Source organism: Equus caballus, chromosome 5, assembly GCF_041296265.1.
Source record: "Equus caballus isolate H_3958 breed thoroughbred chromosome 5, TB-T2T, whole genome shotgun sequence".
NCBI classification, from domain to species: Eukaryota; Metazoa; Chordata; class Mammalia; order Perissodactyla; family Equidae; genus Equus; species Equus caballus.
The window spans coordinates 12,776,515-12,794,596 of NC_091688.1; the positions used below are offsets into that span (position 1 = coordinate 12,776,515).

Consider the following 18,082-nt stretch of genomic DNA (forward strand, 5'->3'; position numbering starts at 1 on the left):
AAAAGATGTATAACATAAAACTTGCTATTTTAACCTTCTTCTTCTTTTTTTTTTTTGGTGAGGAAGATTGGCCCTGAGCTAACATCTATTGTCAATCTTCCTCTTTTTGCTTGAGGAAGATTGCTCCTGAGCTAACATCTGTGCCAATCTTCCTCTGTTTTGTATCTGGGACACCACCACAGCGTGGCTTGATGAGCCATGTGTAGGTCTGCACCCAGGATCTGAACCCGTGAACCCTGGGTGGCCAAAGTGCAGTGTGCAAACTTAACCACTATGCCACTGGGCTGGCCCTTAACCATTTTTAAAGGCATAACTCAGTGGCATTAACTACATTTGCAGTTTTGTGCAACCATCACCACTATCTGTTTCCAAAACTTTTACATTACTCCAAACAGAAACTCTGTACACATTAAACAATAATTCCCCAGTCCCACCCCCAGCCTCTGGTAACTACTAATATACATTCTGTCTCTATGAATTTGTAAATTCTAGATATTTCATGTAAGTGGAATCATACCATATTTGTCCTTTTTTGTCTGGTTTAGTTTACTTAATATAATATTTTCAAGATTAATCTATATCGTAGCAATTATCATCTCTATTCACTCCTTTTTATGGCTGAACAATATTCTATCATGTGTACATACCACATTTTGTTTATCTATTCATCTGTCAATGGACACTAGTTGTTTCCACCTTTTGGCTATTATGAGTAATGCAGCAATGAACATTGGCGTACGTGTATCTGCTTGAGTCCCTATTTTCAATTCTTTTGGGTAATATACCTAGGAGTAGAATGCTGGATCATATGGTAATTCTGTGCTTGACCTTTTGAGGAACTGCCAAACTGTTTTTCACAGCAGCTGAACCACTTTACATTCCCACAAGCAATGTACAAGGCTTTCAGTTTCTCCACATTCTTGCCAACATGACCCACTAGTATTTGACAGCTTGCCAGTTTTCTGGCACAACATGATGCTCAAAATCATCTTGTACATTTATCGCCCTACACTTGGAATCAGCCATTTCTCCAAGGAGTCCTGGTTGTGATACTATTTAGAAGCCAGAGACTGGGTACTATGAGTGCTCACAGATACTGGGCTATTGTTGCTTCTGGGTCATTTCAATGAACAGAGATATTTACCCTACTGGTACTCTTAATGCCCAGACTTTCCAGCTGGCAAAAGTGCTTTAGGTAAGAATAGTCTCAGGGCAAAGACCAAATCTAGGGCACTGCTAGTACAATGTAGCCTCAAGGTAAAGATCAAACTAAAGGTATGGCTACAAGACCTCTTGTTAAGACTTCGTAAAGATTTATGATGGAGTCTCATAAACACCATCTGCTAAACAAACAAACGAAAAAAGCTTCTAAGGGTCTTTCAGGCATTGTACTGAAGCACCCCGACTTCCAGCACAAAGTGGAGGAGGCTTGCCTCAAAGAGATTTGTAGGTGTGGCTTTGTATAACTCAGTGAACCCCCAGTAGATTCATAGAAAAGAAAGTTTTAAAGATGATTTTACTAATAAAATCACTACAAGTTTGGACTAAAATGTACAGAAAGAGTACATAAGACTTTTATGGACATAAAGAGGGCTAAGGAAGCTATTCAGCTGAAAAATCAAACCATTTCCAAAAGAGAAAGAAGTATACCTCAGAGATCATAGCCCAGAACACAGAACGCAGAGCCAAAAGCTGCAGAGAATCAATCTCCAAGAGCAGAACTGGGCCAATGGAACCCATGGAATGTTCCATGCTCCCCAGAGCAGGGGTGCTGTGGAATATGCCCCACTGGGTTTCAGAATTGTTATAGACCATTGGCTGTTAGGTGCCTCCCATTCCTTTCTCTTTTTAAATAGGAGTGTCTATCACAGTTATTCTATCACTGTCTCATTATTTTATGTTAAGGGGGTGACTTTTCCTCCAGATTGAGAAGAGAAGCACTTAAGAAGACTCATCCACATCTGGACTTGATGCAGAGCATGAGATGATGGAGTTGGGCCTGATGCCATAATTGGAAGAGGCTTTGGTGACCTTGCAAGAGAGTGTGGTGTAGTTTTCACACGGGAGTGATGTGAATTGTCACTGGCAAAGGGAAAAGTGATAGTCTCCAAGAAGGCCACCATCAATTCTTCCCCTCTTGAATACACCTGCTATTCCACATACTAAGTGGTGAAATCTAGGCTGGACTTGCCACATTCTTTGAACAAGAGAACGCATGAGAAATTATGTTTTAGGACTTACGAGTCCAGATCACAGCTTCACTTCTTCCTTCTTGGAAACCAGGAACCATATATTAAAAACCCAACTACCCTGAGACCATCATTCTTTAAGGAAGCCAAGGTATAGCAACTTGGAGGGGCTCCATAGAATGAGAGAAAGATGACCAGCACCTCCAACACTTCTGGCAAACTACAATGGTTAAAGCACTGCAATTTTGAGCACCGAATATATGAATAAAAAAAGCCACCTTGGACATTTGAGGCCCAGCAGATACCACACGGAACAGAACTGCCCAACTGAGCCCAGCCCAGATAGCAGAATAATGAGGAAAAAATAAGTTGTTATTCTCTAAACCCGCTACTTGTGGCATCTTGTTACGCAGCGATAGATAACTGAAATACTGACTGAATGAACTCTTCATTTCTCATATTTTATTTTTTTTATTTCTATCATGTCCACTTGGTTCTTTTTTTACAGATTCCATTGCTTCTTGGAATTCCCCATGTATTAATGCATGTTGTTCACCTTTTCGTATATTTATTATAGTCATTTTAAAGTCCTTTGTCCGATAATTTTAACATTTAGGCCATCTGAGGGTCTGTTTCTACTGACTCTTTTTCTGTTGATTATGTGTCACATGTTCTTGCTTCTTCCATTGTTCCATAATTTACTATGCCAGAAATTCTGTGTAAAAAAATGAGATTGAAAAGTAAGTATTTACTCCCAGAAAATAGTGCACCCCTTCTTCTATCAGGCCACAATCGTAAGAGTCTATTTCCATCCATTCTGTATTAAACTGGGCTTCATGGCAGCTTTAATTAAATTCAGCTTAAAATTGGATTTAAATATTCTGAAGACAGGATTAGAACCTTTCCTACAGCATAACTTGGGATCTGAGCACCAGGGAGACTCTGGAGATTTTTATATGCTTTGCTTCCCAGGCACCATCTGAACCATGAGCCATCTGTGCACTGCAGCAGGACCACTAGCTTTTAGTCATTGGGGAGTTCTCTTTTCTCTCCAGCCCCACTTCTAACTTTCTGTACCTCAGAGATCCCTCTTCACCTTGATGCCCTGTCTCCAGTTTTTGGAGGGCTGCAGCAATGGATTCAGTAAAGTCCTCAAGGGTCTAGAAGGGATTTTTGCTTCACCTTTGCTACTCTTTGCCCATCCTTCAAGAAGCATCTTCAGTGCATTTGGTGAAGACGCAGTGTGTCTTAGAGGGATTTCTATAAATTCTCCAGTCCTGATGCCAGCCTTCAGTGTAAATTGCACTCAGGAAAGGCCCCTGCATCCAGGTGAGGGATTTTTTTCAGTTCCCCTGCCCTCCCCCAGGCTTCATCAGGCTGCGCATAGAGAAGGTCCCTGCCTTTCAGTTAGGGAAGATCCTATGTTTCTCAGGGGAATTTCCCTCAGTTCTTTTGCCTGATTTCCACTTTTGACATCCTTTCCCTGTGCACTTAGTGAAGACCCAAGGTAGTGTTGGCAGTTGGGTACTGACATGCTCTGTGACTGAGGATGCCATCACATCAGCCCCCATGTGGTCATGAAAGTTCATGGTCAGTTAGCTTGGTTTCTCTTTACCTGTCTATGGTGGACTTCTCCCTTTCCCACTCTTCTTCTAGTGATGAACAGTGCCATGTGTCTCCTTTCTCTACAAATATAACTCACTTAGGTTTCTTTGTATCTTCAGCTCTCTAATGGATTTTTTTAATATGATTTTTTTTTAGAAAGATTAGCCCTGAGCTAACTACTGCCAGTCCTCCTCTTTTTTGCTGAGGAAGCCTGGCCCTGAGCTAACATCCATGCCCATCTTCCTCTACTTTATATGTGGGACGCCTACTACAGCATGGCATGCCAAGCGGTGCCATGTCCACACCTGGGATCCGAACCAGTGAACCCCAGGCTGACGAGAAGCGGAACGTGCAAACTTAACCACTGCGCCACCAGGCCAGCCCCTAAAAATGATCTTATATCTTTCCCCGTTTGTTCTTATTGCTAAGGTGCCCGATTAAAAAGGAGACTGCATTAAGAATTGATGATATTTTCAGATTTGCTATTGACTTAGTGAGTTTCAATTCTACAAAATTCACTTTCTCTATTGTAAAACAGCTGCCACCTACCACTCAAAAGGCTTAAGGATTAAGTAGTAAAATATTTGAAAGTGGGGAAGAGGGTGAAATGTTTGTTTTGATTTAGACACAACCCACCTACTTGTTTGCTTCATCTCCCTCTTCTCTATACACCATGGCTCTGATTTTCTTTCAGTGAGTTCCTCAAAAGTGTCATGTCCTCTAACCCCTGAACATACGGTTTCCTTTGCCAGGAACACTTGCTTCCTCTTCCCTCCCTTTGCCTTACTAACTTTTAGCTTATATATTATTTCTTCCAAGAAATCTTCCCTGACCCTCAGCCCTCCAGTTAAGTGCTTCCCCATCAGGGCACTTATCGTTCTGTATTATAATTATGTATAAACATTCCCCACTGGACTATAGGTTCTCTGAAAGCAGGAACTATGCATGTCTTGTGAGTTCCTACACCACAGCACATAACAGAATCTATATATAGTGAGTGCACAAGAAGCATTTGTTCATAAATGAATAAGTGACTGAATGAACACTTCACTCTGAATAGTGCTATTTCTTCATTTAGAAAATATTTATTATGCACCAATTTGTGCATAGCATGAAGCTAGTTGCTCTTGGAACTACAATCTATATCTATCTATCTATCTATCTATCTATCTATCTATCTATAACATACAGTTCCCAGGCTCAGGGAACTTACATCTAGCCATCAAGAAGAGAGAAACACATGGAAAAGCTAAATTGCATCCAAACATTCAATAAAAATAAGATGGTCATATAGAAAAGAAAATAATTTCAATGAGGAAAGATCCGATCAACTATTTTAAGCACCAGTGTTGCTGACAGGACAAAGGACATAAAATCTGAGAATGAGCTCTTATGTTTGGCAGTTAGGAGGCTAACAGTGAACTTTGAGAGAGGAACTTTAGAATTTGGTGACAATAGAAGCCAGATTGCAGGGCATTTGGAGTGAAATAGTAGTGAGGAAGCCCAGTGCATGTGTGGAGCACACGAATTCAAGAAGTTTGGCAAGGGGAGAACAGAGGACCACTCTTTTGGAGGCAACAGATCAAACTGATTTAAAGGTAGATGGGAAGAATCCTACAGAGAGGAAGAGACATTGAAAATGCCCAGAAAGAGCAGAATGCCTGATAGAGCTAGGGACCAGCACTATCTACTGGGGCCGAGAGTGAGCCTAGGAAAGGAGGACTCCTCCTCCAAGTGGGAGAGAATGAAGGCAGAAATTTTGAGAGAGCAGGTGGAGAAGAAGAAACTGCCAGATGGCTTCCATAGTCTCAGAAAAGCACAAAGCAAGACCATTTGCTTAGAGGTCAAGAGGGAGTAGGCAAACGTGGGAAACTTAAGAAGAGTGGAGAAGGTTTAGAAGAGCTAATATGCAGCAGTGTCCTCTCTGGGAACACAGTCTATGTCAGGTGTCCTTGTTGTATTCAGCAAACAGGGCAGAAAAATGAGGGACATCTGACATAAAACCTTCCAGGGTGATAGGGCTGGCTTCTCCCAGACAGGCTGATGCAGAACACTTACAGGGAAGGCAAAGGCATATTCAAGTGCATCCTATGGTAGAGTAGAGGAGAAAGGAAGGAAAAGGAAACCCAAAGGAGTGTTGCATCAGATCCCAGGGGTACCTGAGAGAACTGCTCAGCACCTAATCCAAAAGGGAAAGGCCATGCTGAGCAGTGAAGACTGGAACAGGAGCTCAGAAGCAAACACAGAAACAGAAACAGGTATTAGAGTGCTAACCAGTGAAGTTCAGTGAACTCTGCTATTTCACAAGACCCAAGGCAGTTTCACTATATTCTTAAAAGCTGTCCACAATTGTGGCCACTTTCCTCCTAGAGCATTTTAAAGGTGTGCTTGGCCTTTGGCATCAAGAAACAAGCAGGTGGCACCAGAGAAATGTGTCACAGACAGAAAGGCTCAATGTCAACGTCAGGACTCCAGCACAAGGCAAGGTTACAGTCCCGGAAAAGACTAAAGCACTAATGCATTACCAAAGCAGGACTGGCACAAAGGGAAGAAGTCAAAAGCTTTACATTACAACTGAGATTCAGCCTGAAGATTGGCTGTTGAGCAAAAGGTACAGTAGACCATTTATTAGAATTTGGGACAGAGAGGTAACTGGGACTTAAAAATCTGATAAATCTTGGGGCTGGCCCCGTGGCCAAGTGGTTAAGTTCGCGCGCTCCGCTGCAGGCGGCCCAGTGTTTCGTTGGTTCGAATCCTGGGCGCAGACATGGCACTGCTCATCACACCACGCTGAGGCAGCGTCCCACATGCCACAACTAGAAGAACCAACAATGAAGAATACACAACTATGTACCGGGGGGCTTTGGGGAGAAAAAGGAAAAAATAAAATCTTAAAAAAAAAAAAATTGACAGGATTCAAAATTAAAAAATATATATATATATATGATAAATCTTGAGCCTCTCTTCTAACTAGCTACAAAAGTCATATTACATTAATTGCTCCTACCACCATGAACATGAGTTCTGGAAATTCCAAATGATTGAGCCAGCAACGACAGTGCATAGGCTCAGGACATAGTGCAGATGGATTTGGATACAGAATCCCAGGAGATGTGGTTGGCCAGAGAGAAGCCACATAAGACTCACGAACTAGACTAGAAGCACAAAGTGGAAATAATCACCACCAGAACATGCAGAAGTGAAGACTACCGATCAGAAGTAGGTAGACACCAAGGCATTCCTGAAAAGAGAAGTCTAGGCTATGGCAACGAAAGAAAGGAAAATCAGTAAATTTTAAAAACTGAAAGAGTGAGAGGGAGTAGAAAGGGAGGCAAATGCATTTACATGGTCAAGGATCCAGAACACAGGAGCAGGCTTGGAAAGATGTCTCAGAGGAGTGAGCTGGGGAGGTATGTGAGCCTATGGCCAAGACATTGTGCTATAAATAAGATGGGATAATTGTGACTGTCCGCAAGGCATTTTTTGCTCCCAATTTTTAAGGTCTGTGCCCAACCCGGGGAACCAGGCAGGCCTCCATAGGCACACAGAGTGTAGAAATCAAAAGCACACAAAGGATTCAGCACAAGGAAGCTTATTCAGTGAGATTATATGGGATATTAGTGGACCTGGGCTGTATTCTGAGAGACTTTGTGATCTTGGGAAGTTGGGATTGGGAAATTACAGGGCGTGGCCAGAGTTAACAATTGAAATGTGCAGTGGACAAATGCAATTTTTTTGTTGTCAAGCATTCATCTCCTTTCTTTGTGAGGAAATATCTTCCACCTGTGTGTATATGGTCTCAACATGGCTGATTGACTGACAGTGCCATCCACTACCACTTGTCATTACAGAAGCTGAAAGGAGCCAGATTCTGGTTCCTCCCATACTTTGCCATCCTTGGAAGTGGGCACTGGGCCCTATGCTCAGCCATTCAGACTCCAGGACTTTGAATCCTGAACATACAAGAGGAGGAGGTGGGGGTTGGTGGAGGCTGCAGTGAGGGTAACAGGATCCTTGGTTCCTTCTCATTTTTTAAGCCTGGTCCTGATCTCATCAATACTCTGAGCCCTTCACATCCTTCCAATATATGTCCCTTTTACTTAAAATTATCAGAGATAGTTTCTATCACTTGCAATCAAAACCCCTGACTGATACTCACAGTATGGTAGATGGTCAGAAGGATAAGAGCAAATCTAGTTGTCAGCAAGGGCAATATTGATGTAACCTTGAAATAGAGATTAGACTAGAAGTCAAGAACACAGAGAAAGATGGTTCTGGTTGAGGTGAAACTGAGGAGTCAAAAGGTAAGAAAGTTGTGGGTATCAATAGGTTATGGAGAAAGGGAGGCCACACATAAGTTAGCGGTCACTTTGGAAAGAATGAGGGGCTGGTGGATACAGAGAGCTACTGTCCAGCAAAGAAAAGAAAATTACATGAACAATTACCATAACACATCATAAATGTCATAGTTAGGAATATGAGCTTTGGAATAAAAATATCTACACTTAAATCCTACCCCTCATGAGTTAGATGAAGTCTCTGTACCAAATTGCTTTATTTGTAAAATGGGGTCATAGTATATACATGGGAAAAAATCCAAATAGTGCAGAAAACCTGGGACATACTCCAGAAAGTGTTATTTCTTCTTACAGAGAATGCAGAGCGTTCTATGGAAGCATAAAGTCATTCACTTGACCTTGTCTTGGAATAGGGGCGGAAGTTAGTGGTAAAAAGGAAAGTTATATTTGAACTAATACCTAAAAGATTAGTAATAACAATAGTAGTAATAATTATTAATATTTATCAAGCTTTTTCCACGTGCCAGGAATATGATCTCCTTAATTCCTCACCCAAGCCCTATGAGATAGGCATTATTATCCCTATTTTGCAGATGAAAGAATGTGCTGCTCAGAAAAGTTAAGTGCCTAGACCACTATGTTAACTACACAACAGAAAAATGAGAAGTGGGAGAGAGGCAGATGGATCAGCATACATGAAGCCACTCAAAATAAGCTTCTGATCTGGAGTCATGTGAAATCCCTCATTGTGCAGACACTACCTGCACCCCTACAGATTAAAGGTATGTTCCTTCCCATAAACATCCTTGCCTTTATAACATAAGATGTTAGGAGGACACGATTCTTTAGACGAAATTTTGTTTTCCACCTCTCTTTTCAAGAGCATGTATTTTTCATAAGCGAAGAGTAACTGATGTGGTTATTGATCATGATAAAATTAATATATTTTTCTTAATTAGATCCATATCAGAGCACTCTCAAAGCTGGCTCTCACAGAACCTGCTTCCAGTTGACTCCTGCTTCTGATGCAAGTGAGGAAAAACATGCCAAACGCCCTCCCTTCCGTTCAAAGAGAGGCCACATTTGTCCTGCACGCTAATCAAAGAAATGTGCCAGCATCTTGCCCAATTTGAGTCCTGACTTCATTACTGAAATGCGGTGTCTGCTGAGGTGGGTGACTGGGGCAGCTGTTCAACATATGCCTAGCAACACTGAACGGCCCCGCTGGTCCAGCAAGTGAGGGATGCTCTATCCCTTCGAAGCTGAAGGGGAAATGGTAAGTAAGCATAAAGTAATTACCCACTTGGAACCTGTCCAGGCTGTGTTCAATGCAATTGAAAGCTTTTGTCCTTGATGCCAACCTTCCCCAGCTTAGGGAGGTCAGAGAACTTGGAATATTTTCACCACTCTGTGCTGCGGAGACCTGATCTACTTTGAAGATCTGTCTGAAATTCACTGAGGTCACTGAGGGGAGGGATTACCGCCTTCCCAGCCAAAGAACATCCTGTCTCCTGAGAGTTAATATCATTTCAAATGCTCTTTGGTTCATGTTAACTGTTGCTGCCTTCTCTCTTCCTGTGTTAGCGGTGTACAGAGTGCCTTCCACAGACATTATCCTATTGAGCAGCACAACAACCATGTGAGGGAAACGGCATGCATTCTTATTCCCAATTTACAGGCAAGGGAACCTGATGACAGAGAGGGTAATCGACTGAATGAGGATGGAGTCATGGTCTTCCAAGTCTTGTCATCCGGGCAGTCCGTCTCTTTTCTTCTTTACCCAACTTCACCTCTAAATACCATGATTCCCAACTGTGATGGTTAATTTTATGTGTCAGCTTGACTGGACCAAGGGGTGCCCAGATTAAACATTGCTTCCAGGTGTGTCTGCAGCGTGTTTCTGGACAAGATTAGTATTTGAATCTGTGGACTCAGTAAAGCACATGGTCCTCCCCGGTGTGGGTGGGCATGATCCAATCTGTTGAGGGCCTGAATAGAACAGAAGAGGTGGAGGAGGGAGGAATCCACCCCTTTCGCTTCCAGCTTGCCCACTTGGGTAGAGAAGTGGGTCTTCTGCCCCTGCACTGGGATTTACACCCTGGCTCCTGCAGCTCTCGGGCTATCAGGCTCACACTGGAATTACACCACCAGCTTTCCTGGGTCTTGAGCTTCCAAACAGCAGACGGCAGGACTTTCCAGCCTTCAGAAACACACGAACCACTTTCTCATAATAAATCTCTTCCTATATATATATATATATATATATATATATATATATATATATATATATATACCATTGGTTCTGTTTCTCTGAAGAACCATGACTAATACACCAACAAACCCTCATTTGGGAAATCTGAGTTCCCTTTCAATTGCCTTAAAGGTCTTCAAGAAATAACCAAAAAATATATACATCTTTTTCAAACTAGAAATCACATAAAGTAATATTTTTAAAGACACACATTTAGGCTTCCAGATCTTATGAAGATGATGACCTAGTACCTGCTGACTCCTTCAAATTCAAACCTGGAATAGATGAAGAAGCAGGAGAGAAAGAGGAGCGTTTGAGCCACTAAAAAAGCATGTGATGCTCACAGGAGACTGAAAGATGTTTTGAACCGGTAGGCGGGGAGTGTACTGCATTCCGAGACAAAAGGCTGTGAGAGGTAGCAGCGAGAAGGTGGATTGGATAAAAGCTTTTCACTGTGGCTCTTGGCTTTCCCCCTCATTGTTTTGAGAAAATTATCACCAGCCTCTTCCCTGCAGAAGTCCTTTTACGTTTCAAATAATTAGTGTTGGCAGTAAAATCAAGGCAGTGCAGATGCATGCTGGGGTGAGGAGATGCTGAAAGCACGGGCAGCTGACCGGGCACTCTTGGAATGCTGCTGCTGGAACATATGATGACACTGTGCATTAAGAAAAGGCACCCTTGCCTCCAGACAGGCAGAGCCTCACGTGAGGGTATACAGTTTTGGAGTGAAGGTGGATTTCAGTGCCTGCTCCCCCCTCTCCTATAAGTAGGAGCCACCTGCACAATTATGAGCAGCAGCCCTGGCCCTTCAGTATCCTGATCCCCACTCGCTCCTCCTCCAAACTCCCACGCCTGGGGGAATTACAATGTGTGGAGACTGACTCATCCCAGTGCTGCTTGTCCCCAGTAATGCAATTTAAAGGAGAAATTCTGCCCAGGGAAGAAGCAGTGTAATAGAATGACACAAAGTGCTTTCTTGGTGCCTATGGTGCCATGCCATGAGGCTCACTTCTCATTTTTTAAACATGTCTGAATAGGTAGAGACTAGAGCCTGATATTTGTCCTTTCCCAACAAACATTGCCAGGCAGAGTAGCTGATATCCACAGTAGCACATGAGCTTACAAACACAAATAACTAGAGTCTAGTAAAGAAAGACAAAAACAGGGACTGGCCCAGTGGCGCAGCAGTTAAGTGCACACATTCTGCTTCTCTGCAGCCAAGGGTTTGTCAGTTCAGATCCCAGGTGCAGACGTGGCATCACTTGGCACGCCAAGGGGTGGTAGGCATCCCACATATAAAGTAGAGGAAGATGGGCACAGATGTTAGCTCAGGGCCAGTCTTCCTCAGCAAAAAGAGGAGGATTGGAAGCAGTTAGCTCAGGGCTAATCTTCCTCAAAAAAAACCAAAAGAAAAGAAAGACAAAAACAGAATATCATACACTCCCTGAAGCAGAACGATTTGAACAAATGAAAGAAGAATATAACATTACTATAATAACTATGCTTAAGGAGATGTGGGAAGATATTTGTAAAGTAAAGCAAGAATGAAAATCTTAAAAAGAACCAAGTGAAATATTAGATGCAAAAAATATGTAATTGAAATGGAATAAATAATAGAATGGAATAGAGCTAAAGAAAGAATTAGTGAATTGGAGGATCAAAATGAAAAATTTCCTATTCCTAAAAGCAATAGGAAAGAAAAGAGAGACAGAAAATATAATTAGAGAAAATTTTAAGCTAATAAGTGTGGAGGATAGAAGCAGAAGTGCTAGCATCGAGATAATAGGATCCCAGAAGGAAAGGGGTGGAAAAATGGAAAGGAGAAAATATTTAAAGAAATAACAAAGATAAATGCTCCAGGATTAATGAGTGATAGAATCCTTTAGCTTTTCATGAAAAGCCTCTTAGAGGACCAAATAGGACAGATAAGGAAAAATCCACACCTATTCACATTATAATAAAAGTAAGGAATATTAGAGAAAAAATAAGAATACTTAAAGCTTCCACAAAATGGAAGGAAAAAGGTCCCCTGTGAAGTAACAAGAGTCAGGCTAACCATAGAATTCTCAGGAACATTGAAAGCAAGATAATAATGGAATTTTTAAAAAAAAGATAATATAATTTTCAAGCATTAAAGGAAAAATAATTTCAGACCTAGAATGTTATTATCATTCAAATATGAGGACATAAGAAAGACATTTTCAACTATATAAGACCTCAGGATTTTTGACATACAAAAATCTCCACTAAAAACACTCTTGCAGGACATATTCAAATAAGAAAACAGTAGAAATGTTCCAAAAGATGGGCAAAGCAAATGTAGTTAAATATCTTGGTAATGTTTATTGTTCATTGTTCAAGTGCTTCTTTGAAAAGATCAGCAAGAGAAAGAGACCTCTGATAAAACTGATCAAAGAAGTAAGGGAAATAAATAAATAAAATACAGGGGGGAAACAGCCAAGAACCATAAATACAACAGAGATTCAAATGATAATATTGCGAACAACTACCTATTAATAACTTTGAGACCTAGAGGAAAATAGAAAATATGAAGTGCCAACATTAGTGCAAGAACAAATAAAGGACATGAACAGGAAAACAAATATTTTTAAAAGGTAAACTCTAAGTTCAAGACCTCTCCTTTGAAAAAAATTATAATTCCCATGTTCATATCATTTTAGAGGTGACTTCTGCCAAAATTCTAAGGATGAGCTATTTCCTAAATTATACAAACTTTTCAAGAGAAAATGAGGCAACAATAATCAGCCTTTTCTTTAAACCCAAATAAAAATAATATAAGAAATTAAAGTAATCATGTTAAATGTAGATTAAAAAAATCTAAATAAAATTTTAGCTAAATGATTAAACATAAATACATAATAATGATATAGTGACTATGTGGTTTTAAAGCTCTTTTCCTTGAAAGAGACATACTAAAGCACTTTTTGATGAAATAATAAAATATCTGGAATTTGCTCAAATGATCCACTCTAGGGGATGTGAAGAAAGGACAATAGATGAAACAAGATGGGCCACAAGTTGATGAGTACTAAAGTTAGATGGTGGGTATACAGAAAATGTAGTCAATGGTTATACTATTCTCTGTACTCTTTATTCTTAATTTTGCATAAGAAAAATAAAGAAAATGATTACGTGTGTCCTAGTATTGAAACAGTGGTTTGAAAAATCAGAGAAATCACAATAGTAATAGACAAGAATAAAAATAAGATTTTCTCAATTGAGGAGAAAGAGTATTTGACAAGATTCAACACCTCCAGATATGATGACATTTTTTAAAACACATTCGTATCAAATGAGGAATCCAGTCAATTTCTTTAACTTTTTAAAGATTATATCACAAGAACTTCTAGCAACATTAAATTTAATGGAGAATTTTAGGTGTTTTCCCTGTAAAATTGGGAGCAAGAAAAGGAAGTCATCATTAGCACTACTTTTTAACACAGTACTGGCAGTCCTAGCCAGCACTATAAGGAAAGAAAAGAAGAAATCTGAAAAATAAGGTATTCCAAGAAAGAGATAAAACTGTCATTATTTGTAGACATAAAAAAGAGAATTCAGCAAATTTGGAGGATACAAGAGCAATTTATAAAAATCAATAGCATTTTAATATCATAAAGATGTCAGTTCTTCCCCAAATCAATCTAGAAATTCAATGCAATCTCATTCAAAATACCAGCTGGAATTTTGAGAAACTCAATAAACTCGTTTCAAATCCTACCTGGAAAATTAAAGAGCCACAAATATTTCAGGCAACCTTGAAAAAAGAAGTTTAAAGAATAGAAGCAGGAAGTTCTTCTATCAGATATTAAAAATAATGATAAAGCCATAGTAATGAAAACAAGGTGATACTGGCATGAGAACAAAATGTGGACAATGGAACAGTATCGTTCCATCAAGAACAACAGTAGTTCAGAGTGAGCCATGGGTGCGTGAAAACTTAATGTATGATCAAGATGGCACCACAAATCAAAGTGGAAAGAATGGCATTTTAGAGTATGAGGTTGGGGAAGCCGGATCGTTATATGGAGAAAAATAAAACTGGATCTCTACTTAATACCTCAAAGTGAATGGATTAAAGATCTAAATGTAAACAGCATTTCTCATAAACTTAAGCAGAAAAAACCCTAAGTGACTATCTATGTGGCCTAGATGTGAGGAAGGACTTCTTAAACAAAGCTACCAAAGCACAAGTCATAATGACTAAAAAAAAAAGGTTTGCATCAAAATTAAATATTTTTCTTTGCAACAAAAGGCATCACAAAGTTAACAAAGAGACAACAGATTAGGAGAATATATTTACAATATCTCAAATTAGAAAAAATCCATCTGGAATATACAAGGAATTCCTACAAGTCAACTTTTAAAAAGTATATACAAGAACGTAACTTTGCAAATGAGCAAACGACAGGAACATACAATTCACAGAGAGGAAAGCTAAATGGTTACGAAACATGAATGCATGCTGAAAATTACAAATAATCAGACCATAAATTAAAGCCACAATGAGATGTCACTTTACACCAATTAAAGTGGCAAGAATTAGAAAGCCGGTCAATGTCAATGTTAGCGAAGGTGTGGGATTGTAGGAACAGTTGAGCACTGTGCAAGGATATTCGCTGAAGCATGGATTGAGATAGTGAGCAGGAGGAGATCATCCGAGTGCCCGTCAATGGCAGAGTGGATAGGCAATCCATACTATGATATCCATCAAGAAGCTAATAACATTAGTATGACATTCTTTGCCTAGATAAATGCACTTCATGGAATAAATCAGAAGCAATAATGCGTATGTACATATAGCAACATGGATGGATCTGAAAACACAGTGCTGCTGTGTATAACAGAATACAATCTATGTAAATTGAAAATACATATATACAAAACAATAATTTACACTTTAAGATAATACATCCAAACAAAAGGATACATATTTAGACATTAGAATGGTTACCTATGGGTACAGGGAAGGAAATGAGGTAAAAGGGAATGAATGAATACATGAATGAATAACTAACCTTACACAGATCAATGACAAGGTACCATGAACAAAGGGGTATGATTAACTTAACATTCACCAACAGACTTCATAAATAAATTCATAAGTACCCATGTCAGATGGCATCCCTAAGACAGAGAAACAGTGAAGAGATGAGGCAGGCCAGTTAAGCATACAAGGCAAAATCAACTACGTGCAGCAAACAATCAAAGGTTAAAAACTCTTGGTTTGGTTTATGGTTCATACACTTGCTTGGTCTCCAGACCACATCCTTCATCAAGGCTAGAGACCCTGAGAAGCACCAATCCTACCCACTCCTGCTTCATCTCATCTCTCTAAACCCTCTCTGAGGGCCTGGGAAGATGACTGGCTTTTTATGAGAGGCTAAGGAAGACTGACACAAGCAAATGACGATTCATACCAGGAACGTTATAAAGACCTGCCATGGTTCCAAACATTTCTCATCTCAACCCTAAATTGCAAAACAAAGCTGTGGAATCCTAAAGTCTAAAGGGGAAGTAAAAAGGTAAAATCTTTAATTAATGGTGAAATTTGTGCCACCAATGACTGCTGCAATATCAAAAGAGACTTACCCTTAGGTTTGGAGTCCAACTTTCCCAAGACTTGTTTCTCTTTCTCCTTCCATTCTCCCCTACCCTGACACATTCAGAAAACCAATGAGGAAGCAAAAATTATATAACTTGTTTCTGCCTAAGAAGAGCTCCCAGTGGACCTGTGCATTGCCGGGGTCTTAGAGCAGCTTGAAGAGGTGTCTTCACTGCTACAATGGGTGAGATCCTTGCATTGACGTTTTCCTCCAGCCAGCTCCTCCCCACAAAGGAAGGCTTTCCCAGAAAGGAAGCCTACTGTCCCCACGCAGATCCACTCTTAATTATGTTCCACATGGCTCTGTTGTCCACAAGTCTATGCAGACTACATCTATGGGTCCTCTTGTCCTCTAGCTTCCAGCTGAGTTTGCCCAGTTAGGAGCAATGGCAGGAGACGAGAGGGAGGGGGGAATTCCCCCACTTCCCCTCCTGAAGGGTTGCTGTAGGCTGGCTGTGTTTCCAGAGATCGCAGCTATGGTCAACGAGCTCTCTGGAAGGCCCGTTTGTCCCAGGGTTTCAGGAACCGCTTGGTCTCCCCACTCCTTCAGACAGAGGGGTGGTACTGGAGCCCACTGTTCCCAGCCCCAGGGTACTGCACTATCACTCATGGTTTTCCTACACCCTTACTTTGAAAATGGTTCCTTTAACAAAAATCTCCTAAAATTATTCTAATGTAATCATGTCATCCATTTCCTACTGCAACCATGACTGATGAACCCAATCTGCTCCATATTTGGCAAGGGGGTTAGAAATAAGTTCATCTTTCTTTGCAGACATTTTTTAGGCCCTCTGTAAACATTTAGAGTTTCAAATTTTGATGTTGATTAGAGGCTGTGAACCAAAGTTATAAATAATACTGGTTCGGGGCCCTGGCCTGGGATCATCCAAATATGCTGAGATGATCTTTGAGAATGACTAACCAAAGCTTTCCTCAATTTGCTCTCAGAGGTATCATCATCCCCCTCTGGGACGTTTTACCCAAGACTATCCTCTGTGCTTTTATGGGTTTCATTACAATTGTAACAGTTTTATGTTTCACTGTTAAGAGTTGAATAAAACTTTACCCATAAAAAGTAAATCATTGCAAAACTCTAGACAAATGGAATGGTCTTAGCATCATAATATTAACTTATATGGCATGTGTGGCATAACTTTCATCTGCAGAGCATCTCAGATTAAAGTGACTTACAGGGTTAAAGAATAGTTGGGGCAGGCTGAGAAGGAGCTAGTCTAGAAGACAAATGTACCAAATGGATATCGATAAGCTAACACAGGGATCACTTCGCCACACCACTGGGCACCAGACAACTCAGAGGTGAAGCGCCACAGCTGTTAACTGCTAGAGCAAAGAGTCTCAATTTACAAAAGAGAATAAAGAAAAATGGCCTGCCCACACTTTCTGCACAAGGGCAGTGTAGAAGGCACAATACAATGAACACACCAGAACCACTCTGGAGACCCACAGAGTTTCATCTCATGCAACTTAGCCCAGTCTCCTAACTACGCTATTACTTAAAGGTGTGGTGCTGGTGTTACTTTTTAATAAACCCTCTTCTCAGTGCATACCCAACTCAGAGACACACATTCATGGGACAGATACATGAGGCAGTGTTCAAGAGCACCTACCAGCCATTTATTCATCCAGCATGTCCTGCTATGTTCCTAGCACTGTCTGAGCTCTGAGAAATGAACAGTAAATAAAAGAGAGTCCCTGTTCTCATGATGCTTATATTTCAGTTGTCTATGTTGTTGGGTGGGGTGGAGGAGAGATAGACAGTAAATATCAAACACATGAAGTAGCAGGTAGTATGAAGGGTTAAGAAAAAAAATGAGCCAACTGAGAGTAATGGAGGATGCTATTTTACAAAGTTTGGACAAGGAAACCAGTATCTAGGAAAGAAAGACAAATCAGATATGATCTTCTCTGCCAAGGTAAGTATTCCCACTTCTTACTACAGTGGTACAATGGATATACTTAGTACACAGTGGGGCTAATTAAATACTGTAGACTAGGTGACCACAAGTTGACCAGACTTCAGCCTCTCCTAAAATGCCTCCTGCTGCTGCAGAAGACAGGTAGGTCCTGGAGAAAACAATGCATTGACAGCACCAGC

General features: G+C 40.5%; 1 long non-coding RNA gene across 2 annotated transcripts in view; it reads right to left on the bottom strand.

Annotated features, from left to right (window-relative positions):
• Positions 1-2,629: 2,629 nt before the first annotated feature.
• The window catches only part of LOC111773450 (uncharacterized), a 39,598-nt gene continuing 24,145 nt past the window's right edge, over positions 2,630-18,082 (bottom strand). The window contains exon 4 of one of the 2 annotated variants that reach the window (XR_011438470.1): positions 2,630-2,904. This is a non-coding gene — a long non-coding RNA (uncharacterized lncRNA). The remainder of the gene's footprint in view (positions 2,905-18,082) is intronic. The other variant, XR_002807867.2, reaches the window with a different exon arrangement.